Consider the following 27,290-nt stretch of genomic DNA (forward strand, 5'->3'; position numbering starts at 1 on the left):
CAGGCTACTATTTATAGGTTGGGAGTATGAGCAGAACCTCTAGATACCAGGAATTGTATATTATTTGGATGGGCTGGGGGAGGTCTTAAGACTAAGGGGGTAATTTAGATATTTTAGGGGAGGGTCGGGAAAGGAGCAGTCCATCACCACATGGTTGTACTCATCATTTTTTTTTTAATTTTGGAGGCCCAGTTCCACCTTAGTAGGTGCTGGGGGTGAAGTGGGTGGGGGTCTTCAAAGACCCCAAGGGTGATTTTTTAAGATTTGGGGGACCTCTGGCACTTTAATTTTTCCACAGAACCATTGGGGACCCACGTTAGCATCCCAGGGCTCTGTCGAGAAAATAACTCCAGCTCCCTCAATCGAGGTAAAATAACAGGACTGACTTTTTCTTTTTAAGTCAGCCGCGTTATCTTATTAGCATAGGATTGCCTATGCAAAAGCTGCTTTGCATGCGTTAGGAAATATTATGCATGCAAAACAGCTTATTTCCAAAGGGGAAGGAAGTCTCATTTAATAACGCGCAATAAACAGCATTTAACACGCATTACATGCTATTTAGCTCTTGATATCACCTTATTGCAGCTTAGTAAATCCACCTATATGCTGTCTTGCTTGCCTCCTTTCTATACAAAGAAAAGCTTATATCTTTGGTTGCTCACTGCTGTGGAAAATGAAGGGTCCTGAACCTTGGAGTCCAATATACTAAGCATTTTTCCCATAGATGTAAAATGTAGGAAAATCTTTAGTAAGTAGGCACCTTGAACTGATTAAAAAAGGCATGGCAGAAATTGAATGTGCTATAGACTCGTATTTCCGAATCCTCTCTTGGAGGCACACCGAAACTGTTGGGTTTTCAGGATATCCATAATAAATATGCATATATTTATATTCTTATATTATATTCATTGGAGATCCACTATGTGCTAGACACTGTCCTACATATTCATTGTGGCAATCCTGAAAACCCAACTGGATAGGTGTGCCCCCAGGAGAGGGTTGGGAAATACTGCTATAGAACAGTGTTTCTCAACCAATGTGCCTTCAGAATTGATCAGGTATGCCATGGAAAAATCACCTCTGCCCGATGTTCCTGTCCAGGCCTGTCCTTGGGCTGTGGTCTCAATGCCTAACAGCAACAAGAGACATCAACGGTGGCTCTTAAACGGACAGAAACTCTTTTCTGAAAACATGTATAATCACACATGCTTCTTCTTCCTAGCTACAGCATGAGCTCCAGCCTATGGTAATTAATAGACAACATGCAGAGCATTGACCCGCTTTGTGCAGTGCACACAATGCACACAGCACTTCCTCATCTTCCCTGTTTTTGAGTCCTTCTATTCTCTGTCTCATCCCCAGGCAGAGTGAGATAGGAGAATGAGCACTGAGCACTGGATGTGACTCACTTTCAGGTCGATACAGTAACGTTCAGTTAAAGATTCCCCGTCTGTAACGTGCTGGGAGCGCACAATACAGACGAGTAAGGCCATCCAGCGATACAGTCTCCAGTTTCACGCGTCCTTAGCGCTTCCTAAAATAGACACATAACCCTTTCCGCACCCAGCATGTAAATGAACGAAAAAGCTGTATAATGAAGGAATTAGCTATTCCCCTCCGATACTGTAACGGGCGCTGATACTATCTCCTCAGTAACCTGCTGTTTTGCCGCGGCCTTAACGTGTTAGTTTACCGCCTCCCCCTAGTAGGTGTTAGTGTAGTGTAGTGCCAAAATCGCACGGGAAAGGGAACGGGAAAAGAGAGGTTTTACTTTTATTAAGAACTGTTATAATTTTTTAAACACTGGGGGGGTTCTTTAATTTTCTGGGGGACCTCTCCCCAATCCCACACTTATCTGCACTGTAACGTGTTCGATCGGGCGAGTAGGCAGGTAGGTGACAGCGGCGGCGTGAGCCATCAGTAGCGGCGGCGTGTTCGATCGGGCGGGCGGGTAGGTGAAAAAAAAAAACTTTTCTGAGCCATCAGCAGCGGCGGCGGGATCCGGGGGGGGTGGGTACGTGTTCGATCGGGCGAGTAGGCAGGTAGGCGACAGGGGCGGCGGCGCAGCAAAAAAAACCAAAGCGACAAAAGTAACTTACTTTTCCGGGGCAGCGGCAGCGGGAGCGGGATCGGGGGGGGGGGGGGGGGGGATAGGCGGCGTGTTCGATCGGGCGGGCGGGGTAGGTGGAAAAAAAAACTTTTCTGAGCCATCAGCAGCGGCGGCGGGATCCGGGGGGGGGGGGGGGTGGGTACGTGTTCGATCGGGCGAATAGGCAGGTAGGCAACAGGGGCGGCGGCGCAGCAAAAAAAACCAAAGCGACAAAAGTAACTTACTTTTCCGGGGCAGCGGGATTGGGGGGGGGGGGTAGGCGGCGTGTTCGATCGGGCGGGTGGGTAGGTGGGAAAAAAAAAAACTTTTCTGAGCCATCAGTAGCCATCAGTAGCTCCCCCGACGAAGACAAAAAGATGGCCGCCTGCACGGGGGAAAGCGTGCAATTGGCCGCTGAGGACGTGACGTCACACCCCGTGATGCCAAACGTCGTGACGTCACGTCTTCAGCGGCCAATTGCACGCTTTCCCCCGTGCAGGCGGCCATCTTCGTCGGGGGAGCTACTGATGGCTCAGATCGAACACGCCGCCTTCCCCCCCCCCCCCCCGCTCCCGCTCCCGCTGCCGCTGCCCCTGCCCCGCTGCCGCGGAAAAGTAAGATACTTTTGTCGCTTTGGTTTTTTTTGCTGCGCCACCGCCGCTGTCGCCTACCTGCCTATTCGCCCGATCGAACATGTACCCACCCCCCCCGATCCCGCCACCGCTGCTGATGGCTCAGAAAAGTGTTTTTTTTTTCCTTTGGTTTTTTTTTGCTTGCCGCTGTGTCTCACCTCCTCCCGGAGCAAGACTGCTTTCGTGCCCTGCTCCGGGAGGAGGTGAGACACAGCGGCAAAGCAAAAAAACCAAAGGCAGGAAGTAAGTCGCTTCGCCGCCTCCCTCCTCCCGGTGCCTGTCATTTCAAATGTCATTTGAAATGACATTTGAAATGACAGGTACCAGCGCACCCAGGTTACTGTATAGGCGCTGTATTAAGCGCCTATACAGTAAAATGGGTTGCGCGGGCATAACCCTTCCCTAACGCTTCACAGCCTCGGCATGCATTTGCATGCGATTAGAAGAGAGTATCAGGCGCTAGGTCTAGAGGACTGTGCGTGCGGGGAGGAAGGGTGCGCCTGACACTGCCGCACTGTTTCTACCGCGGCCTTACTGTATCGACCTGTGTTGGGAACAGTAGCTGTGAAGTAGCTCTGGCAATCATTTGTAGTGGCCAAGGTTACTAATCCAGCCATCTGCCCATACCACACTTTCTTCTCCCTTCTTCTCCTTTTGTATATAAAGAGAGCAGGTCCATTGTGATTGGTTCATGTGTCTTTGCCCTCTCTCTTCATTTGTTGTAAAATTTGGAAGAAACTGATGGGGCTTTTAGAGCTTTCCTAGATCTTCTTTTGGCCATATGAGTCCTCTCTGTGTCCCTATGGAGATTGGTGTGCCACAACATTTTTGTTAATGTAGATATGCCTTGAACCTGAAAAGGTTGGGAAACACTGCTATAGACTGATAATGGAAATAAACCTTGGACTAGAGGTTTTATCTGAGGCTCCAGTAGTTATCAGTTTCTTTGACACACTGCCCGTTATTTCACCTAATCTACTGTTGTACAGTAATTGCAGTGGCATACTTAAATAAACTAGATAGACTTAACATAAACAAACTTATAAACAATCTGAGGGAGAAAAATCCCTGTGTTTTGCATATTAACAAATATTTATTTTAAACTAGTAAAATCTTTGGGCTGCTCTTATCAGTAGTTTCCAAAATGTTTATATTATATTAGATATCTGAAAGTTTTCCAATCTTGTGACCTTTTCTAAAGGTTTTTAGCCATAGGAGATAAACTCTTTCTGAGGACATATTGCTATTCCTGTTAACGAATTCTGAATTATAGGTTGGCCGGATAGATCAGTAACAGTGTTGTGCACTGCCTTGCAGAAGACCCAAGTTTGATTTCCAGGCCCAACTTTTTTTTCTCAGGCCAGTCAGGATTGAGGGTGCTGTGGATGCAGTGTGCACAGCCTGTTGTGGGGTGAGAGTCTCAATCTCTGCATACTTGTGACATCTGGCTGGAATTAGGGTGCACACATACTGGGTTTTGGATGGAATCACAATCTGTAACTCCTGACTAAGGACTCTCACTTTGATGGCTAGATTAGGGAAGATTATACAAGTAGGGGGAAATAATGCTCATGGCATTATTGCCTAGTAGAGGCTGGTTCCAATTAAGCTAGCAGTCCAAAGGAGCAAGAGAAAGCTGCTGAGCCAAAATACAATTAAAAATAAATCTAAGGCTGGCATGGTGGCTTAGTGACAGTGCTGGTGTGATTCCTGAATCAGATCTTCTGCATCCCAGGTTGTCTGAGGATGCTGCAAAAGGCAGTAGTCAAAGCCCCTGGAGAGGGGAGGAGGGGGAGAGAGTCATGTTCATCAATAACATAAAAGCATAACGGCAGAAAAAGATCATATGGCCCATCCAGTCTGCCCATCTACCCAATTAATTTAGCATTATAATTCCCATCACTCCCTTAGAGATCCCCTGTATTTATCCCATGCTTTCTTGAATTCAGATACTGGTTTTTGTCTCCACCACCTCCACTGTGAGGCCTTTCCACATATCCACTAACCTCTCTGTAAAGAAATATTTCCTAAAATTACTCCCCTTTCACCATCATCCCATGACCCCTCAATCAGGGGCCTCCTTTCCAGTGAAAGAGGCCCACCTCCTCTGCATGGAAACCTTTGAGATACTTATATGTCTCTATCATATCTCTCCTATCTTGCTTTTCTTCTAGGGTATACATGTTTAGATCTATAAGTCTATCCCCATATACTTTAGAATGAAGAACATTGACCATTTTAGTAGCCACCCTCTGGACCAAATCCAGCTGGTTTATATCTTTATTTATTTACATTTATTTATACGCTTTTTATATACCAAAGTTTAGCTAGAGGCCTTCACTCCAGTTTACAGGTGAAACAACGAATTACAATTGCGAAAACAACTGGTATAACAATAGAACTGGTCTAATAAGGCTGGTATAATAACAGATTTGGCATTATATGGTAAGATAAATATAAAATATAATGTAAAGTAACTGGTATGGTATCATAAAATATTCTATCAGAAATGGTATAATAACATTACTGGTTTAATAGCATAAGTGGGGAGGTTATCGCAATGAATACTGAATGGTTAAGGTTAATGGCTTATGTAGCAACAGATAGGGATAATCTGTTTTGAAGGTGTGGTCTCCAGAATTGTACACAGTATTCCAAATAAGATCTCACCAGGGACCTATACAAGGGCAATATTGCCTCATTTTTCTGCTGATCATTCCTTTCCCTGTGCAGCCAAGCATTTTTCTGGCTTTTGTCGTTGCTTTATCCACCTGTTTAGCCACCTTAAAATCATCAGATACAATCACCCCTGCCCTTCTTTCATTCTTAGAAGACTTTAATTTCCAATACTGTTGCGAAAGTCGGCCGAATGGGACCGCAGCCAGACCCCTCCACCTACCGGCTCGGCCGACTCCGCCTCCTCGGACCCGGGAACCTTGCTTTAGCTGGGGTCATAGCCGGCGAGCTGCACCGCAGCCCTCCCTCCAGACCGCCATGCTGATGCTGCGTGCAGGACCGCACGCCGGCGGCTCCTGCTCTGGCCTTCCTCCTAACCCCTGGCTTCCCAGGCGCGTGCGTGCGCCACCTGACCCCTTTTCAGGGGTCACCATGGGAGGGACCCAGACTCCTCCTCCCAAACCTGCAGGTATTTAAGGCAGGGCCTGCTTCTCAAGCCTTGCCTTGGCTATTCCTGGCTTCCGTTCCTGTTTGGATCTGCTGTCGTCTGATACCTGTTTCCTGTCTTCTGCTTCTCCGTTCCAAAACCCTTGCCTGCCTGACTACGAGATACTCTGCCTGCCAAGACCCGTGCCTGCCTGACTGACTACAAGGTATGCTGCCTGCCAAGACCCTGGCCAGCTTTGCTAGGAGGCACGCCCTCCGCCTACGTCCTTGCCTGCAGACTCAAGTTCACCTCCGACCTGAGACCCCACGTAAGTCCAGCCGGCCCCGGCACCCAAGGGCTCAACCTGTGGGGAATGAGGGTTGGTAGTGGTGAAGGTCCCGAGAGGTCTCAGGTCTTCTATAGTCTCGCCTGCCATTGGAAAGGCCTCTGGGGCTCCTCCCCATTGGTTTCCTACTCCGCCAGCCCTAGGATCCACTCTCATAATAAATACTTTACCTCTTCCTTGGGGTTTTGCATCCTAAATGCATTACTCTGTATTCTTTAGCATTAAATCTTAGCTGCCAAAAAAATGCAGAATACATTTAAGATGCAAAAACCCAAGGGAGAGGTACAGTATTGGAAGTGAAATTCTTCTAAGAATGAAAGAATGGCGGGATCTGGGGGTGATTGAATCTGATGATCTTAAAAGCAATACCTGGTGGCTGAAAATTAGAACCCAGGATACAGGGTTCCAGAAGAAGTGCTGGTGCAAGGTTCTTGATCTCAGGGCTATCGTAGCAATGACCAGACTAGGAACAGCAGGAAGAAGAGTCTATTAAAATGGGAAAAGTACCCAGATAGTTATGTTTGCATGTTCATCGTGCCAGAATCCAAAGACTGGTTCCAAGTGAGCTGCAAGAAAAAGGAGAGAGGAGAAATAATGGACTAAAAAAAGTCTCAAATTATGAGGGCACCTTGTACAGCCTGATGACTCTTACAAAATAAGGCCCTAGAGCCTTGAGCATTTAAGATAAACTCATGGAAAAGTTGCTTACTAGTGTTAAATCAATAATACTTTCTGCTGTCCTGTGACAAAATAAATAAAATTTTTCTTCAGAACAGCCAGCCATTACTGGAATAAAGGAAGCGGAAAAGACGCTTATTTTATTAAAGCAGTCTTATTTTAAACCACAGTTCACATTTAATTAAAGCAGCAGTGCTAGCTAGAAATGTTCAAAGTGAAACCAGCATAAGAGCAACATGAAAAGGAGCGTATCTTCTGAATATGCTTTCTAAATCTGATTATTCCTGTTAAAAATCCTGCTATTTTATGAACTTTTGTTAAAAGGTATATGGTTTAGCTTCTTGGAGATGGAATGAATTTGATTGACGGTGCTTTCCATCTAAGGCTGCCAACTAATGTTACCAGCTGGCTCCAAATTTTCAGGATAGGTTGATTCAGTCCTGATTTTACCCCACAGCCTGCATGGACTTGTAGTTCTGGTGTCCCTATTGATTTCACTACGAAAAACAAGACTACAAGTCCATGCAGGCAGTGGGGTAAAAAAAACCAGGATGGTTCTGTTTGTCCTGAAAATCTGGAGCTAGTTGGCAACCCTGTTGCCATCAAACTGGTATTTTTGCATTAGGAGAGGCCAGTAGCCAGCAGGATATTTAAACCAGCAATATTATTGTCAGTAGTCTGCCAATTTCCAGCTCCCATACTAGCAAAGCCTCCTTTTTGCTATCTCTACATGCTGCCCCAGAGCTCTTTTCAATCTCTCTTCTCTTCCAGACCTTTTCTTATGGAAGAGAGGCCATACTTAGCCCCATCAGTGGCTGCAGTGTCTGAGGGTGTACAGGTTGGAAAGTTAACCCATTTATGCTTTGGTCATAGGTCACACCTGCAGTATAGAAGCCAGTAGGGGCATGGCCACCACAGGGCATGTCAGCAGAGAGCATGCCCTCATAGTTTGTTGCTACTGTCACTACTGTTGGTCCTAGAAACAGCTTCTCCTCCATAGGAAAGGTGCACAGAAAGGGGGAAGTGGCGGAGGAGGGGGAGAGATGGGGGACTGTGGAGGAGAGGAAGAGAGATAGGAGGTTACAGCCCTTATTTGAAAAGCTGGCAGTCCTATTTCCACTCCTGAGGAATTATGTCACTTCCTGTTGGCCTCCTAGCTTTTTAGTTCCATTACTGCTGGATGAGTGGGCTTATCAGGGACCACAGTATACAGAGATAGCACAGTTGTTACAGAAACCACAGAGTTTTCAATGAGGGGAGAACACAGTTGGGGCTAAGCAGGGTAGAGCTAAATCATTATCTTCTCCTTTTTCTTTAAAGCTAAGGATAGCAGATCTAATGCAGGAACATGAAAAAGTTTTAAATGAAAAGTTCAGGGCTTTTTTTCTGCCAGTACATGCTGGTATCTGACTAGTAACCAGCAGCTTTCGTCCCTGTGTAGGCCCCTGAGAAGTGTCAGGAGGGAGATGCTAGATTAGGAAGGAAATTTACTTTTCTCTGCTCTGATCTCTCCCTTCTGTCAACATGGTTCTTTGTTTTTGTGTGTGTGCGTTATTTATTTTAAAATGCAAATTTAATTGTTAAGATTTCTGTATGTTGTATGAGGAACTTTGTCGTCTTTATGCTAATTTGATGAGTTTATATTATTATGAACTGTGACCTAATAAATCCTGTTCATAGGTGAATATCCAGATTACAGTTGGAATTTATGAATTCAATTTCTATTTGCATAATACTACTATCAAACCCTCATCTGGCCTTGTAAAAAAATGAACCCCAGTTCACCCCTGCCCTTAAAGAAGCTAAGCATATCTTTCATTGCCTTGAGCACCATTGGCGAAAATATCCATCAACTGCTAATATTGCAGCTTCCTATGGGCAATTGCATTTTTATCGTACTTTGCTTAATGATACTAAGAAAAAGTACTATTTACATAGAATTCTTGTTTCTGGAAATAGTGCATCTGAGTTTTTTCAAACCATTAAATATTCGGTAGGTGAAAACCTAGTAACAAAGTAAATGATGGCAGAAAAAGACCCAAACATCTATCCAGTCTGCCCATCAAGTTTCTTTTTTCTTTTTTTTGAGGGTGGTAGCTGCCACTCACGCCTTCTGTTAAGGATAGTAACTGTCTCTCCATGCAGGTTACCCCAGTTAACACAGGTTATCCCTTTTCTTCATTTCCATCCTTTAGCCACTAGGAATCCTCTATGCTTATCCTATGCCCTTTTCATTTCCATTACTGTTGTCTTCCCTTTCTCACAGGACAAGCAGGATGGTAGTCCTCACTTATGGCTGACATCACAGGATGGAGCCCAATCACGGAAAACTTCTGTCAAAGTTTCTAGAACTTTGACTGGCCCCTACTGGGCATGCCCAGCATGGCACTAACCCTGCAGCCAGCAGGGGTCCCCCTTCAGTCTTCTTTTTTCCGTGCAGCAGTAGCCTCGCGGTTTAAGAACTCTGAAGAGATTCCTGACAGGAATTTTCCTCACAGAATTAATTAAACTTAAATTGCCCCACAGGGGTCTCTCCTCTAACTTTTCTCGGGCTGCGGTACTCCGGTACGTTTTGGACCGTCTTCCGTCGATTACCATCAAGTTTAACCCTCGCGGCCTACTGGCAGTCGACCATACCGCGGCTCGATTTTTGTCTGTGGCCATGGCGTCGGGGTTCCATTGGTGCCCGGACTGTACTCGCACCATGTCTATCACGGACCCTCACGGAGTCTGTGTAATGTGTTTAGGCCGTGAGCATGATGTCCTGACTTGCACCAAATGTGCCCTTATGACACCAAAAGGTCGCAAAGCCAGAATGGAGAAGATGGAACTCCTCTTTCGTGCTCAGACCCCGACACCGTCCATTGCATCGACGTCATCGGAACTGGCACCGTCGACGTCGCGCCAGCACCGCCCACCGTCCGGTGACCATCCACCATCGACGTCTTCACAGCCATCGGCGCCCGCTACTCCCCCTCAGGATCGAGGGGATCGCAGGGAGAAACATCGTCATCGACATCGTAGGACTCGGACCGTCGAGGGAGCGAAATCATCGACCTCGCCACCGTCCGAGCCACTGTCGAAGAAGCCCCATCCAGGAAAGGCACCGACCATTCCTGTGACCGGTCACCAAGGCCACCCTCACCCGATCGGGGTTTGGGAGTTGCGATTCCACCTGTAAAGGTGATCCCTCCGACTGTGCCTCTGCCTCCCTCTTCTGTTCCGGAGCCGGGGCTGCTTGCTCCAGGTCTCCGAGAAGAACTGGACCGGCTAGTTCAGGAGGCCATCAACAAGGCAATGCAACGGCTCCAGGTTCCCTCGGCACCGGCACCGAGGGTGGAACCGGTCACCGACCCGATTGCAGCAGCGCTGGCACCGCTGCTATCCCGGATGGAGGCGCTCATGTCTGCCCTTCCACTTGTGGTTCCTGGGTCTCCAATGGCTCTGGTGCCCTCCCCGTTGATAACTTCATCGGGAGGAGAAACACCGTTCTGCATTCCTCCATTGAGAGTTCTGCTTCAGCCATCGATGCCAATTCGTCTCTCACCACCGATTCATCCATCGGTGCCGATACGTCCATCGGCGCTATCGATGCCGGCACCGATGCCTTCTGCGCCATCTTCGGTGCCCCCGGTGATTCCTTCGATTTTCTCGGAGCCTCGACCAGGGCCTTCAGGTATCCAACCCCCTTCTCATCCTGCAAGTCAGTCTGCTGATCCTTATGACACCTGGGGTGATTATACTTCTACAGACACCGATGATTTACCTTCACCTCCTTCTCCTACTGAAAGTAGAAAGCGTTCTCCTCCAGAGGACCTTTCTTTCATTAATTTTGTGAAGGAAATGTCTGAGTTGGTCCCTTTTCAACTTCAAACGGAACAGGATGATAGGCACCAGATGGTGGAGTTGCTGCAATTCCTGGAAGCCCCCAAAGTGATCACTTCTATTCCCATTCATCAAGTTCTTCTTGATCTCCTCAAAAAGAAGTGGGAGAACCCTGGATCCATTGCTCCAGTACACAGAAAGGCTGACACTACCTATTTAGTACAGTCAGCCCCTGGCTTTCATAAATCTCAGCTCAACCACCACTCAGTTGTGGTAGAGACGGCCCAAAAGAAGGCAAAAAGGTCGAAGCCTCACTCATCTACCCCACCTGTTAAGGAACAGAAGTTCCTAGACAATATTGGTCGACGAGTGTTCCAAGGGGCCATGCTCATCTCCCGAATTGCGGCTTACCAACTTTATATGACCGAATATAATAGGGTCATCTTCAAGCAGATACAGGACTTCTCTGAGACCCTGCCTGAACAATTCCAAAACCAGCTTCAAACCCTTGTAAACAAGGGTTTTGAGGCAGGAAAACATGAGATTAGAACATCTTATGATATCTTTGACACCTCTACTAGAGTGTCTGCAGCTGCTATTTCGGCAAGATGATGGGCCTGGCTCAAATCTTCTGACCTTCGCCCAGAAGTACAAGACTGGCTATCTGACCTACCATGTGTGGGAGACAATCTGTTCGGTGAACAGATCCAGCGAATGGTAGCTGAATTAAAGGACCATCATGAGACCCTTAAACAGCTTTCATCAATTCCTTCTGACTTCTCTTTAAGACAGCCCTTCAGGAAGGACTCTAAGAAATCATTCTACCATCCGAGGAAGGCTTATCCTCCACCAGCAAGGTCCCGAACCACGAGACCTTATCAAAAGCCTCAGCCTCGCTAAGCCAGAAAGCAAAAATCACAAGCACCTCCCCAGCCGGGGCCTGCTTCAAGTTTTTGACTTCCACTTGGAGAGCAGCAGCCTTATTCCTCTGTCAAGCATACCAGTAGGAGGTCACTTATGCCACTTTTACAACATGTGGCAATCAATCACAACCGATCAAAGGGTGCTAGCAATCATTGCTCAGGGTTACCACCTGAACTTTCTCGCTCTGCCACAGGACTTACCACCTCTGCGTACGTGGGAGACATCCGACCACTCTATCCTTCTGGATCAGGAGGTTTCCCTCCTTCTCCAATTACAAGCAATAGAACCAGTCCCATTCTCGCAACAAGGCCTAGGGTTCTATTCCCGGTACTTTCTGATCCCCCAAAAAATCCTGGGGAGTTTGTCCAATTGTAGACCTACTTGCACTCAACAAGTACCTCCAGCGGAAAAAGTTCAAGATGGTAACCTTGGGATCGCTTCTACCTCTTCTGCAAAGAGGAGACAGGCTCTGCTCTCTGGATCTCCAGGACACATACACACACATTGCGATAACTCCTCCTCATCGCAAATACCTCAGGTTTTTAGTAGGCCCCAAGCACTATCAATACCAAGTGCTTCCGTTCAGCCTAGCGTCTGCACCACGAGTCTTCACCAAATGCCTCGTGGTTGTCGCAGCTTTCCTCAGGAAACAAGGTGTTCACGCCTACCCCTATCTGGACGACTGGTTAATCAGGGCTCCAACCCAGCAAGCCGCTCGGTCGTCCCTCGATTTCACCCTACACATTCTAATTTCGCTAGGATTTCTCATCAATTATGGAAAATCCTATTTAATCCAATCTCAAACCTTGTTGTTCATTGGAGCAGACTTGGACACCTTGCAGGCAAAAGCTTTCCTACCTCAACAACGAGCGCTAACACTCATGTCTCTCGCTCACCAGTTGCAGTCTCAACATACGGCAATGGCTCGCCAATTCCTCGTCCTTCTCGGACACATGGCGTCCTCAGTCCATGTCACACCAATGGCCCGCTTGGCCATGAGTCTCATGCATTGGACTCTGAGGTCACAATGGATTCAAGCTGTTCAGCCTCTGTCGACCATTGTCCACACAACCAACTCACTCCGTCTGTCTCTCGCCCGGTGGAAAGATCAGAACAAACTCCTCCAGGGACTGCCTTTTCAAGTACCAGATCCTCAACTCATTCTCACCACCGACGCTTCCAACCTCGGGTGGGGAGCCCACGTGGACAATCTACAGACAAAAGGATCTTGGTCTCCAGGGGAAGCCAAACATCAAATAAACTTCCTAGAACTTCGAGCAATGAGATATGCTCTTAGGGCTTTTCAGGAACGCCTATCAAATCACGTCATCCTGATTCAGACAGACAATCAGGTGGCCATGTGGTACATCAACAAGCAGGGAGGCACAGGCTCCTTTCTTCTGTGTCAGGAAGCTGCGCAGATTTGGGTGGAAGCACTCTCCCACTCGATGTACCTCAGGGCCACCTACCTACCGGGAGTGGACAATGTCTTGGCAGACAAACTGAGTCGCATCTTCCAACCACACAAGTGGTCTCTCAACCCCTCGGTAGCGACCTCAATCTTCCAACAATGGGGATACCCCCAGCAGACCTCTTTGCGTCCCTTCAGAACCACAAAGTCGACAATTTCTGCTCCCTCATTCGGAGCGAGCACTCTCCGCCCAGAGATGCATTCTCCCTCTCGTGGGCAACCGGTCTGCTCTACGCATTCCCTCCACTTCCTCTTCTCTCGAAGACTCTCGTGAAGCTACGTCAGGACAAGGGAACTATGATCCTGATAGCACCTCACTGGCCACGCCAAGTGTGGTTTCCCATACTTCAGGATCTCTCCATCCGCAGGCACATTCCCTTGGGAACAGACCCACATCTGATCACTCAAAACAACAGATGCCTACGCCATCCCAATCTTCAGGCCTTGTCTCTGACGGCATGGATGTTGAAAGGTTAATCCTTCAACCACTTAACCTTTCAGATTCGGTTTCTCGTGTCCTGATTGCTTCACGGAAGCCTTCCACGAGAAAATCTTATTCCTATAAATGGAAAAGGAACACATTATGGTGCACCTCGCAGACCCTTGATCCCTTTTCCTGTCCAATCCCAAGGTTTTTGAATCATCTCTGGCATTTGTCAGAATCAGGTCTAAAGACCTCTTCCATCAGAATGCATGTCAGTGCGGTAGCTGCCTTCCATAAAGGTGTCAGGGATGTTCCTATATCAGTACAACCCCTCGTAACACGCTTTTTGAAGGGCTTGCTCCATATCAAGCCACCCTTACGTCCTCCGGCCCCTTCTTGAGACCTTAATCTGGTTCTCGGTCGGCTCATGAAACCACCATTCGAGCCTCTTCACTCCTGCGACCTAAAATATCTCACATGGAAAGTGATTTTCCTTTTGGCTATCACTTCAGCTCGCAGGGTTAGTGAGTTACAGGCCCTAGTTACCTACCCGCCTTACGCTAAACGCCTGCAGGACCGGGCGGTACTCCGCACTTACCCTACATTTTTACCTAAGGTAGTTTCGGAGTTTCACATTAATCAATCCATCATACTACCTACCTGCTTTCCCAGGCTCCATCCCAATCCAGGGGAACAGACTCTGCATAACCTTGACTGTAAACGGGCTCTAGCATTCTACCTAGATCGTATAGCTGCCCACAGGAAGAGCACTCAGTTGTTCGTCTCTTTCCATCCCAACAAATTAGGGCAACCTGTGGGTAAGCAGACTCTCTCCTCCTGGTTGGCGGACTGCATATATTTTTGCTATCAGCAAGCAGGCATTCCTTTTCAAGACCGTGTTAAAGCACACTCTGTGAGGGCCATGGTGACTTCAGTAGTACATCTACGATCGGTGCCGCTTCCTGACATTTGCAGGGCTGCCATCTGAAGTCTCTCCATACTTTCGCCGCCCACTATTGCTTGGACAAAGCCGGAAGACAAGATTCCATCTTCGGCCAGTCTGTCCTGCGTAACCTATTTCCAACGTGATGTACCTACACCCTTCCGTCTGCCCGGTGGGGTTCAGGATGCCCTCTACCAAATTCCACCCCAGTTGTTGTGCCTGTTGTACGCCGTTGGGTACATTTGGTGCATGTTCGGACATCCTCAGCTCGGTACTCATCCATATGTGAGGACTACCATCCTGCTTGTCCTGTGAGAAAGCAAATGTTGCTTACCTGTAACAGGTGTTCTCACAGGACAGCAGGATGTTAGTCCTCACGAAACCCGCCTGCCGCCCCACGGTGTTGCGTTCGTAACGTTTTGTCATTTTATTTTTTCGGCACTGCCTGTAGCTTTCAAATAAGACTGAAGGGGGACCCCTGCTGCCTGCAGGGTTACTGCCATGCTGGGCATGCCCAGTAGGGGCCAGTCAAAGTTCTGTAAACTTTGACAGAAGTTTTCCGTGATTGGGCTCCATCCTGTGATGTCACCCATATGTGAGGACTAACATCCTGATGTCCTGTGAGAACACCTGTTACAGGTAAGCAACATTTGCTATCTCTTCTGAGAGGGCATTCCATGCATTCACTACCCTTTCTATGAAGAAATATTTTCTGATGTTCTTCCTGAGTCTACCCCCTTGGAGTTTCATATGATGAGCCTTAGTTCTACAGCTTTCTTTCCACTGGAAAAGTTTTGATTCTTGTGCATCATTAATACCTTTCAGGTATTTAAAAGTCATCTAGAAGGAACATTGAGAACAGAAATTCTGCTCTCTGAGATGTGTGGATTTTTCTGGCTGACATTTGTAGGAAATTCACCTCTGATACAGAGGTTAAGGTAGATGGAGTAAAATGGGATTACTTTACACTAACATTGAAGGATGAACTTGTTCAAATTATTACTAAGATGAACTTATTCTTCTGTCATCTTAACCCTTGTGCTACTGAATTACTTTGTTATTGGTGAGGATATCAGTTCAAAAATAGCTGAAATCATCAATCTCATTATCCGCAGGTAGTTTACCTGCTAGATTAAAACAAGCTTCTGTCTGCCCTTTATTACAACGTCCACTGCACTGGGGAGGCAAGATGGCTGCCACTGAGTAGGTCAGTGAAGACCATCTGAAGAGAGGTTTATACTTTCTACGAATTTGCTTCCAGAAAAATGCCTCATACTAAAAGAAAGGGAAGATTGAGAGGGGTGAGCGACAACCCACCCTCCGCCGATTCTTCCCAGCCTCGAATTGACGGATTTTTCGTGGGGGCAACAGCATCAATGCCGGAGAGCCAGGTCGCTGGGGGAGAGCTGCTGGAGCGAGTGTCCTCCCCCCTGACCTATGACACCACATTGAGCCCCGGAGAGCCGAGAAGCCCCGCTCCTCCAGGAAACAATGGCACAGCATCTAGTGATTCAGAAGTGGCAGAGACTCCTCTGAAGGTGTTTCAGAGAGGAAAGGGTGCCACTGTCCAAAGAAGAAACCCCGGAGAAACCCAAAAGAAGGAAGTGGAAAGAGAGGTAAACCCGGGAAGAGCGTTAGAGGTGGTTAATCCTCTTGGAAAAACATCAGGGGATGAAAACATGTACGCTACAAGGTACTGTGCAGAGCGGGAGTGATAGTATGTGTTGGAGTTCTGTTAGGAGTTAGCAATCTGTTAGGGAGTTAGCAAACAGATAGGGATATTTGTGGGTTTATCCTTGGGCCGGTGGCAGATGACCACGCCCCCGGGGGAAGATCCCGAGAAGGACCCCTGGTCAGGCTCAGAGTTTGGAGACAGACACACACTAGATCTTTTATTAAATCATATAAGGAACCACCAGAGGTGGCAGTAGTGAGCTGGAGTGCCCAGCAGGGCCATCGTCCCTCAGGTACTGGAACAGCAATCCCTGGATGGCTGAGCTGTTGAGAAACTGAGTATAGTGAGTAGGCAGGATATGCAGAGTTCAGGTAAGGAACCTTGATAGAACACACACACCCACAATGGTCTCATAGAAGCCCAGGAGCTGGAATGAATAGGACCTCGAGGAGTGCGTACCTGGTTCCAGGGAAAGCTCTGAGAGAGCGATGGTAACTCACTGATGTAGTTGGCAGTGATGACTTCCAGGCAGAAGAGAATACAGAGCAAGTCTGGGAACAAGGGCCCTCGAGGAGGGCCCTTGTTCCCGGTTCCAGACTGTCACCTGAAAAACAAAGGAGAGAGCGAGGCCCCTGAGGAACGGGTACCCCTGGTAAGTCCGAGGAGGCAGAGTAGCTTGGAATCTGAAGCGAGTCCATTCCTTTCCATTCCATTCCTTGCTAACTCGATGTGTTAGCAAATTCTAAGACCTTATATATCTGTCGCGGATGACATCATCTCAGGGGGACACCCCTGAGGTTCACGCCATCGCCGGTACTTATGTTGGGGTCATGCCGCATGCGCGCCCCTAGGCCTCCAGGAAACATGGCTCGTTGCATCTAGCCGGTCCGGGGACGCCGGAGGACTTCGGCAGAAGGACGCCATGGCAGCTAATCTTCCCGTGGTCGAAGAGGGAGTCACCAAAGAGGTAAGGAGGGCGGAGAGAGAGCGTCGGGAACCGACGGACACAACAATACCCCCCTTCAAAGGGCGATTTCCTCTTCGGGTACCAGGCTTAGGTTTTGAAGGATGTGCGAGGTGGAATTGACGAAGCATCTCTTTGTCCAGGATATTGGTCTGAGGCTCCCAAGAGTTTTCTTCGGGGCCGAAACCTTCCCATTTTAGAAGGTATTCAAAAGTCTTGCCTCTTTTACGAACGTCCAGGACTTCTTCGACTTTGTATTCTAAGTCGTCTTCTGCATTGATGACAAGTAGATCTTGAGTCTTGGAAGAAAATTCACTGAGTTTGTTGTAGATGTCAGCAGCGATGGATGCTGCTGGGGACGTCACTGAGATCTTCAGTGGAAGTGGCGAAGTTGGGGAACGTCCAAAGCCCACTTCAAGTTGTAACAAAATAGTGGATCTTCTAATTTGATGAGGCGACTCCTCAGGTCTTCCACTAGACGTCTGAGAATGAAGTTGCCTCCTGCCCCTGAATCCACCAGGGCAGGAGTCTGAACCGTTATCGGTCTGAAGGTCAAAGAGACTTGGAGAGAGAGCGGAGGAGAGGTCGCTGTATGGCCTAAGAACAGTCCTCCTGCAAGACATAGGCCCGTCCGTTTCCCGGACGAATGTAGCATGTAGAGACATCATGGCCGGACTGACCACAGTACATGCAAAGGCCGCGCTTCTTCCAAAATCTTCTCTCCTTGGAGGTCAAGCATCCATGACCAAGTTGCATTGGTTCATCTTTATCAACAGCAAGGGTTACTGGAACCATCCGAGGAGCACAGACAGCACTAACCGATTTTAACCCAGGTGACACCTTAGGCCGGAGTTCCTTCACCTTGTCCCGGAGTCGGAGATCAATCCAAGTGGCCAAGGCTATTAATTCGTCCAGCGAGTCAGGTGTTTGGCAAGCGGCCAGCTCGTCCCTCAAACGGTTATCCAAGCCTCTGCAAAAGAGAGTCTTGAGACATTTGGGGTTCCAGCGGAGTTCTGCCGCAAGAGTTTTAAACTCTATGGCAAATTCAGTCAATGATCTGTTGCCTTGCTTCAAATCCACTAAAGCAGAACCGGCTATAGAAGTTCGAGCAGGGTCATTGAAAACGGATTTAAACAAGTCCATAAATCCTTCTATGTCCTGCAAAATGGAGTCCTTGCGTTCCCACAAGGTGGATGCCCAAGACAAGGCTCTACCATCCAGGTATGAAAGGATGTAGGTAGTCTTGGAGAGAGCTGTAGGAAATAGAGACGGCTGTAAGGCAAAATGCATGCAGCACTGGTTCAAAAAGCCCCGGTTCTTCTGGATTTCTCTGGAAAAGCGGATTGGAGCCGCTAGTGGTACAGCAGTCTTTAAAGTTACCTCCTGTAACTGACCTTCTTGGTTGGAGGCAGTGCCTTGAACCTTCTGTGTGTGTAGCTGATGAAACGCTGAAGTAAGTTTCTCCAAGACTTCTTGCTGCTCCGCAATGCGCTGGGCCAGGCCCAGTATGGCCTGCAAGGCTTTAAGTTGTGCCAGATCCATGGAGTTAGCAATCTGTTGGAGTTCTGTTAGGAGTTAGCAATCTGTTAGGGAGTTAGCAAACAGATAGGGTTATTTATGGGTGGATCCTTGGGCCGGTGGCAGATGACCACACCCCCGGGGGAAGATCCCGAGAGGGACCACTGGTCAGGCTCAGAGTTTGGAGACAGACACACACTAGATCTTTTATTAAACCATATAAGGAACCACCAGAGGTGGCAGTAGTGAGCTGGAGTGCCCGGCAGGGCCGTCGTCCCTCAGGTACTGGAACAGCAATCCCTGGATGGCTGAGCTGTTGAGAAACTGAATATAGTGAGTAGGCAGGGTATGCAGAGTTCAGGTAAGGAACCTTGATAGAACACACACACCCACAATGGTCTCATAGAAGCCCAGGAGCTGGAATGAATAGGACCTCGAGGAGTGCGTACCTGGTTCCAGGGAAAGCTCTGAGAGAGCGATGGTAACTCACTGATGTAGTTGGCAGTGATGACTTCCAGGCAGAAGAGAATACAGAGCAAGTCTGGGAACAAGGGCCCTCGAGGAGCGAGTACCGGTTCCAGACTGTCACCTGAAAAACAAAGGAGAGAGCGAGGCCCCCGAGGAGCGGGTACCCCTGGTAAGTCTGAGGAGGCAGAGTAGCTTGGAATCTGAAGCAAGTCCGTTCCATTCCATTCCTTGCTAACTCGATGTGTTAGCAAATTCTAAGACCTTATATATCCGTTGCGGGTGACGTCATCTCAGGGGGACGCCCCTGAGGTTTGCGCCATTGCCGATACTTACATCGGGGCCACGCCACGCGCGTGCCCCTAGGCCTCCAGGAAACATGGCGGGTTGCGGCGTCTAGCCGGTACAAGGACGCCGGAGGACTTTGGCAAAAAGACGTCGCGGCAGCCAATCTTCCCGCGGTCGAAGAGGAAGTCACCAAAGAGGGCGGAGAGAGGGCGTCGGGAACCGATGGACACAACAGTATGGAAGTGGGAGGAAACCACCTAAGGGCACTGACTGCAGGTTTTGAATTAACAGCATAAAAAAATGAAACTTTAGAAGGTATATGGTCAACTCTGAGATCGATAGAGCAATCTATCAAGACGCTATCGCAAATAACTATAGATACAAGGGAACAAACGATAACTAATAATAACCTTATTTCGAATTATAATAAACAAGTAGAAGATCTTGATAAAAGAATTACTTCTTCTTAGAAAATACAACAAAAATTGGTAGTTTCCAAGAAAATTTTGAATAAAAGATTGGAAGGGTTGGAGAATGCATTAAGAGCTCACAATCTGAGAGTGCTTAATTTTCCTGGGTTGAATTTAACCTCCCCCTTAGATCTTTTTAAAATGTATATGCATCGGATTCTAAAATCCCAGAGACTGCAGCTCCGGCTATTGTTAAAGCATATTATTTGCAACAGAGAGATCAAACTACAGAACTGGCACCAGAGGGTCTTCAAACAACAAATCTGGACTTAACCAATTTTTTAGAAACATCTATTGACACAGAAATAACTCAAAGAAAACTGCTTATCTTCTTTGCATTTCTTTCTGAGTGTAACCATATATTGATAGAAATAGGCAGTTACTTTTCTTTGGCTACCCAATATGGATCTATCCAGATGTAATTAAAACAACCCAGTTGAGACGTAAAGAATTTCTTACAATGTGGTCGGAGGTTCTCCAGATAGGTTAGCTATATATTAAAATATTACTGTAAATGTTGTGTAAAGTATTCAAATGTCCAGTACCTGGAAGGCTATGACCACAAATGCTCATAGTTTGGGAAATAAAATCCCAGATCTGCAGGCCCTAATGGCTGAGGCAGAATTGGACATTGTTGCTATCACAGAGACATGGTTCACAGAATCTCATGATTGGGATACAACAATACCAGGCTATAACTTGTTAAGGAAGGACAGAGAGGATAGAAAAGGGGGAGGTGTGGCTCTTTATGTCAGAAACAACATCCAAGCATCTGAGCTACAAGGAAGTTGGGGTAAGGAAGAAGCTCTATGGCTCGACCTAAAAAAAAGATGACGGAGCGTCCATTTATATTGGAGTGGTTTACAGGCCTCCAAACCAAAAGGAAGAGCTGGACAGAGACCTGGTTGAAGACATCCATAAGATAGGTAAGAAGGGAGAAGTGGTGATCGTGGGTGACTTTAATATGCCAGATGTAGACTGGAAAATCCCATCTGCAGAAACTAAAAATAGCAGAGCGATAGTGGATGCCATGCAAGTATCTTTGTTCAAACAAATGGTGTTGGAACCCACCAGAGAAGGAGCTATACTCGACTTAGTACTCACTAATGCAGATAATGTCTCAGATGTCCAGGTGGGTGCCCACCTCAGCAGCAGTGATCATCAAACGGTATGGTTTAATATCACTAAAAGAATAGGGAAAAGAACCACAAATACCTGAGTTTTACAGTTCAAAAACACAGACTTTGAGGAAATGGGGAAGTACCTGGAGGAAGAACTAAAAGGATGGGAGAACGAGAGAGATGTGGATCAGCAGTGGACCAATCTAAAAAGAGCAATCACCAAGGCAACTGCTCTATACGTTAGAAATGTAAAGAAAAGCAAAAGAAAATTGAAACCTATCTGGTTCTCAAAGGAGGTGGCTGACAAAATTAAAGCTAAAAGAACAGCATTCAAGACATATAAAAGATCCCAAAGGGAGGAACACAAAGAAGAATATTTGTATCAACTGAGGGAGACAAAGAAATTAATCAAGTTGGCAAAAAGTCAAGCGGAACAGAGGATTGCCAAGGAGATAAAAAATGGTGACAAAACATTTTTCAGATACATCAGCGAAAAGAGAAAGATCCAAAGTGGTATAGTGAAATTGAAAGGTGGTAATGATCAATGTGTGGAGGGAGACGAAGAAATGGCAGAAATATTAAACGAATACTTCAGCTCTGTGTTCACTAAAGAAGACCCTGGAGAAGGACCATCTCTACACAACAAAAAACTGGTGGGAAGTGGAATAGATGAAAATCCTTTTACAGTAGAAAATGTGTGGGAAGAGCTAAAGAACCTGAAAGTGGACAAAGCCATGGGGCCTGATGGGATTCATCCAAGGATATTGAGGGAGCTCAGAGATGTTCTGGCAGCTCCGCTGTGTGACCTGTTCAATAGATCCCTAGAAACGGGAGTGGTGCCGAGTGATTGGAGAAGAGCGGTGGTGGTCCCGCTTCACAAGAGTGGGAACAGGGAGGAGGCTGGCAACTACAGACTGGTCAGCCTCACTTCGGTGGTGGGAAAAGTAATGGAGTCACTGCTGAAAGAGAGAATAGTGAACTATCTACAGTCCGGAGAATTGATGGACCAGAGGCAACATGGATTCACCAGGGGAAGATCCTGTCAGACAAATCTGATTGACTTTTTTGACTGGGTAACCAAGGAATTGGATCGAGGAAGAGCGCTCGATATCTTATACTTGGATTTCAGCAAAGCTTTTGACACGGTTCCGCACAGGAGACTGGTGAATAAAATGAGAAGCTTGGGAGTGAGTGCCAAGGTGGTGACCTGGATTGCAAATTGGTTGACGGACAGAAGACAATGTGTGATGGTAAATGGAACCTTCTCTGAAGAGAGAGCGGTTTTAAGTGGTGTACCGCAAGGATCGGTGTTGGGACCGGTCCTGTTCAATATCTTTGTGAGCGACATTGCGGACGGGATAGAAGGCAAGGTTTGTCATTTCGCGGATGACACTAAGATCTGCAACAGAGTGGACACGCCGGAAGGAGTGGAGAGAATGAGATGGGATCTAAGGAAACTGGAAGAGTGGTCGAAGATATGGCAGCTGAGATTCAAAGCCAAGAAGTGCAAAGTCATGCATATGGGGAGTGGAAACCCGAATGAACTGTATTCGATGGGGGGGGAAAGGCTGATGTGCACGGAGCAGGAGAGGGACCTTGGAGTGATAGTGTCTAATGATATGAAGTCTGCGAAACAATGCGACAAGGCTATAGCAAAAGCCAGAAGAATGCTGGGCTGCATAGAGAGAGGAATATCGAGTAAGAAAAGGGACGTGATTATTCCCTTGTACAGGTCCTTGGTGAGGCCTCACCTGGAGTACTGTGTTCAGTTCTGGAGACCGTATCTACAAAAAGACAAAGACAAGATGGAAGCGATACAGAGAAGGGCGACCAGGAAGGTGGAGGATCTTCATCGGATGACGTACGAGGAGAGATTGAAGAATCTAAATATGTACACCCTGGAGGAAAGGAGGAGCAGAGGCGATATGATACAGACTTTCAGATACTTGAAAGGTTTTAATGATCCAAAGACAACGACAAACCTTTTCCGTAGGAAAAAAATCAGCAGAACCAGGGGTCACGATTTGAAGCTCCAGGGAGGAAGATTCAGAACCAATGTTAGGAAGTATTTCTTCACGGAGAGGGTGGTGGATGCCTGGAATGCCCTTCCGGAGGATGTGGTGAAGACCAGAACTGTGAAGGACTTCAAAGGGGCGTGGGATAAACACTGTGGATCCATAAAGTCAAGAGGCCGCCAATGAAGAGTGGGTGACTCGCCAGAATGATGGCTACTGCCTGGAGACAATACCCTTATTCAATAAACGTACACATGCTTACTGTGACTCCAACATCGTTCTAGCTTCAACAGCAAGAGGAAATGTGGAATAAAGGATCTGCACTCACAAAGGGGGGAGTAGCTGGCTTGTTACGGCGGTTACTACCCCAAATCAAATAAGCCTGTTACTTCAATTTCTATGCATATACAGCATAGTTCTCTGCTTCAACGGCAGGGGAGAAGAAAAAACTGATACTACACACATCCAGCAGAGCTCTCTGCTTCAACGGCAGGGGAGAAGAAAAAAGGGTTCGCACTCACAAAGCGGGGAGTAGCTGGCTTGTTACGGCGGTTACTACCCCAAATCAAATGTGCCTGATACTTCACTTTCGATGCATATCCAGCATGGCTCTCTGCTTCAACAGCATGGGAGAAGAATAAACTGATACTTCAAGCATATCCAGCATAGCTCCCTGCTTCAACGGCAGGGGAGAAGAAAAACAACCAATAAGGGCTGTATAACATAGTCTGAGTAAAACAAATAAGCATGGGTGTAGCTTGCTTATTGCGGCGGTTACTACCCCTAACTTATCAAGCTAGATATTTCACTTGGATGCAGCTCCATCACTGCTTTCTACATTAATGGTGGGGGTGGAAGGGAAATAGAACCAAGAGCTAAGAGAAACAGATAAGTATGAGAGAAAAAAGTGTGTGAAGCTTGCTGGGCAGACTGGATGGGCCGTTTGGTCTTCTTCTGCCGTCATTTCTATGTTTCTATGTTTCTATGTATGTATTTCAAGAACCTGAGCAACTCAGAGCCTTTTTGCGGTCACACTCCCAGGAAGCTCCTACTATAGGCTCAGTTAATGTAACTGTAGCACTACTTGACAATACAGCCTTTTTTTTTCTTCTAATAAGTATTGCCTTATATAGAAGCTCCTTTACTGCCTCCCCATCATTTCTTATTAATTGATATTGAGTATTGTTTTTGATAATGATTGTACTAATAAGATTATTTAGTATTTCTTTTATATTTACTTTGATACCAACATCTAATTTTTCTGTACAAGAGGTATATTCTTGGGTTAATTTCAAAAATTTGAAAATAAAGAATTAAAAAAAACAGTCCACTGCAGACCCCTCTGTTCTTGTGAATTATCGCTCATTATCCTCTTTATCATTTTTATCTAAGGTCATTGAGACATTTGTATCAAAACAACTAAATGATTTTCTGGATGATAATCCCGTTATTAATCAACATCAGTTTGGGTTCAGAAGCAGAGGCATCATTAGCACCAGACACTTGGGGCCCATGCCATGAGTCCCAACTTCTGTGCCTCGAGTCTCAGCCTTAGCTCCCGGTAAGGAGGAGGCTGCAGTACTGGTACATCATCCGAGCCTGCGCAGCCCAAAGTGGTGGAGACAATGGCTGCTGTGTCATCCGGCCTGCCTGTCCTGAAGAGGAAGAGGCTGCTGTTGCTGCATTGTCTGGACCTGATTGGCCCAAAGAGGAGGAGACAGTGGCTCTAGCAACAGCCGGGTCCATGCAGCCTGAAGAGGAAGAAGCTGCTGCATTGTCTGTGCCCAGGCAGCCTGAAGGGGAGGAGACAGTGGCTGCTGCATCGGCCAGGCCTATACAGCCTGAAGAAGAAGAGGAAGAGGCTGCTACTGCTTTGGGCTCGCATAGCTTGAAGAGGAAGAGGTGGCTGCTGGTCGGCTGGATCCGTGCAGCTCGAGGAGGAGACTGCAATGACAGCCAGCCCACGGGACTGAAGAAAGAAGGCTGCTCCTACCTACACCCTGCATGCTCTGGGGAAAGAGAAACATAATTTGTATGTATGTGTGAGAAATTAATGTCTTTGTGTTAGAGAGAGGGAATGAGTGTGCATGTGTGTGTGTGAGACAGAGCATGAGTGTGCATGTGTATGAGACAAAGAGCATGAACGTACATGTGAGACAGAGAGCATAAGTGTGCATGTACAGTGGCTTGCAAAAGTATTCGACCCCCTAAACAGTCAGCAGATTTGTGTGGATTACAAATGATACTTACACAGATTGTTCCAAACTATGTTTATTGCAATTGTTCCAGACTGTATGTTTATTGCAAACCAATATGCTCTTAAAGTAAATTTTCAAAGTCACAATTTCCCCCGCTCTCAGGGATTCCCTGGTTTGGTGGAGATCCCAATTCAATCTGGGGCAGGGTATGCCATTTCAGGCTCCCCCAACCCAGATTATACTTACCACGGATGTGTCTCACCTAGGTTGGGGAGCCCACTTAGACAGTCTCCACATCCAGGGTCTCTGGACCGCCCAAGAAACCGTTTTAGTTAAACTTCTTGGAGCTGCGGGTGATCCAGTACACACTGTGGGCTTTCCGGGATCACTGGCCAACCACGTGGTCCTCATTCGGACAGACAACCAGCTTGCCATGTTATATATCAACAAGCAAGGACTTTCCTCCTCTTGTCAGAAGGCGGTACAGATCTGGTCCTGGGCTCTGGCTCAGGGGATGTTGCTCCGGGCGGTGTACTTGGCCAGGGCGGAGAACACCCTGGCAAACAGGTTGAGTCTCACCTTCTGACCCCAAGAGCTGTCCCTGAAGCAGGAGGTGGCGGATCAAATCTTCCGTCTCTGGGGAACCCCAGACATGGATCTATTTGCTGCCCCCCACAACAGGAAAGTTCCTCAGTACTGCTCCCTGTCCAGGGCAGAGGCCAGCCAGCTACAGACGCCTTTGCCCTCCACTGGGGAACGGGCCTCCTATATGCGTATACTCTACTCCCATTGGTAGCAAAGACTCTCTTGAAACTTCGCCAAGACGGGGGGCCCATGATCCTCATAGCTCCCCATTGACCGAGATAGGTTTGTTTCCCGCTCCTGTGGGTGCTCTCTCGGTGGGGCCCAATTCGTCTTAGGACTGCCCTGGACCTCCTCACGCAGGATCAGGGCAGGCTGTGCCAGCCCAACCTCCAGGCTCTGTCACTCAAGGCCTGGATATTGAGCAGCTGATCTTGCAGCCTCTTGACCTCTCAGAGGATGTGTCTCAAGTTCTCGTGGCTTCAAGAAAGCCTTCCACGAGGAAGTCTTATGCATTGAAATGGAGGAGGTTTACCATCTGGTGCGAGCAGAAGAATCTCGACTCCTTTCTCCCGCCCAATCCAGGACCTCCTGGTTTATCTGCTGCACCTCTTGGAGGCTGAGCTTAAAACAAACTCCATTCGGGTGTATCTCAGTGCCATAGGGGCTTACCACCAGGGGCTGGATGGTTCGTCCATCTCGGTGCAGCTGATTGTGGGGCTGTTCATATGTGGGTTTCTTCAGCTGCGGCCTCCCCTACGGACCCCAGCAGTGCCCTGGGACCTTAAAGTAGTGTTGGCTTGGCTGATGAAACCTCAGTTTGAGCTGCTGCGCTCCTCGACAATCAAGTATTTGACCTGGAAGGTCATATTATTGGTGGCAATCATGTCGGTGCGCAGAGTCAGTGAGCTGCACGCCTTGGTGACTTATCTGCCCTACACGAGATTTTTCCATGACAGGGTGATTCTGCGTATCCACCCTAGTTTCCAGCCGAAGGTGGTGACAGATTTCCATCTTAACCAATCCATTATCCTGCCTACTTTCTTCCCTAGGCCTCATTCCAGCCAAGGGGAAAGGGCGCTGCACACACTCGATTGTAAGAGAGTGTTGTCCTTCTAACTGGACCAGATAGCAGGCCACAGGCAGTCCTCCCAACTCTTTGTCTCTTTTGACTCTAATAGGCTTGGGGTGGCCGTGACTAAGCAGACTCTTTCCATCTGGCTAGCTGACTGCATCTCCTTCTGCTATGACCAGGTGGTACTGTAGCTAGGGGGCTTACCTGTAACAGGTGTTCTCCTAGGACAGCAGGATGTTAGTCTTCCTCAGGAAACCCGCCTGCCACCCCACGTAGTTGGGTTCTCCTAGTTTGTTATTCTCTTTTTTTGTAATCTACTTAAGAGACTGAAGAGAGACCCCGCATGCGTCGTTCAGATGTGCCAGGCTCCATCTGATGGTGTCATCCATATGTGAGGACTAACATCCTGCTGTCCTAGGAGAACACGTGTTACAGGTAAGCAACTTCATTTTATGTATGGATCTTCCAGCCAGTACCTTGCAAG

The 27,290-nt window shown here is 47.5% G+C and overlaps 1 protein-coding gene across 1 annotated transcript in view; it reads left to right on the forward strand.

Annotated features, from left to right (window-relative positions):
* Nucleotides 1-27,290, forward strand: part of BMPR2 (bone morphogenetic protein receptor type 2) — a 680,472-nt gene that overhangs the window by 530,704 nt on the left and 122,478 nt on the right. The gene's annotated exons all lie outside the window — the stretch shown is intronic.

Source organism: Rhinatrema bivittatum, chromosome 6 (genome assembly GCF_901001135.1).
Source record: "Rhinatrema bivittatum chromosome 6, aRhiBiv1.1, whole genome shotgun sequence".
NCBI lineage: Eukaryota > Metazoa > Chordata > Amphibia > Gymnophiona > Rhinatrematidae > Rhinatrema > Rhinatrema bivittatum.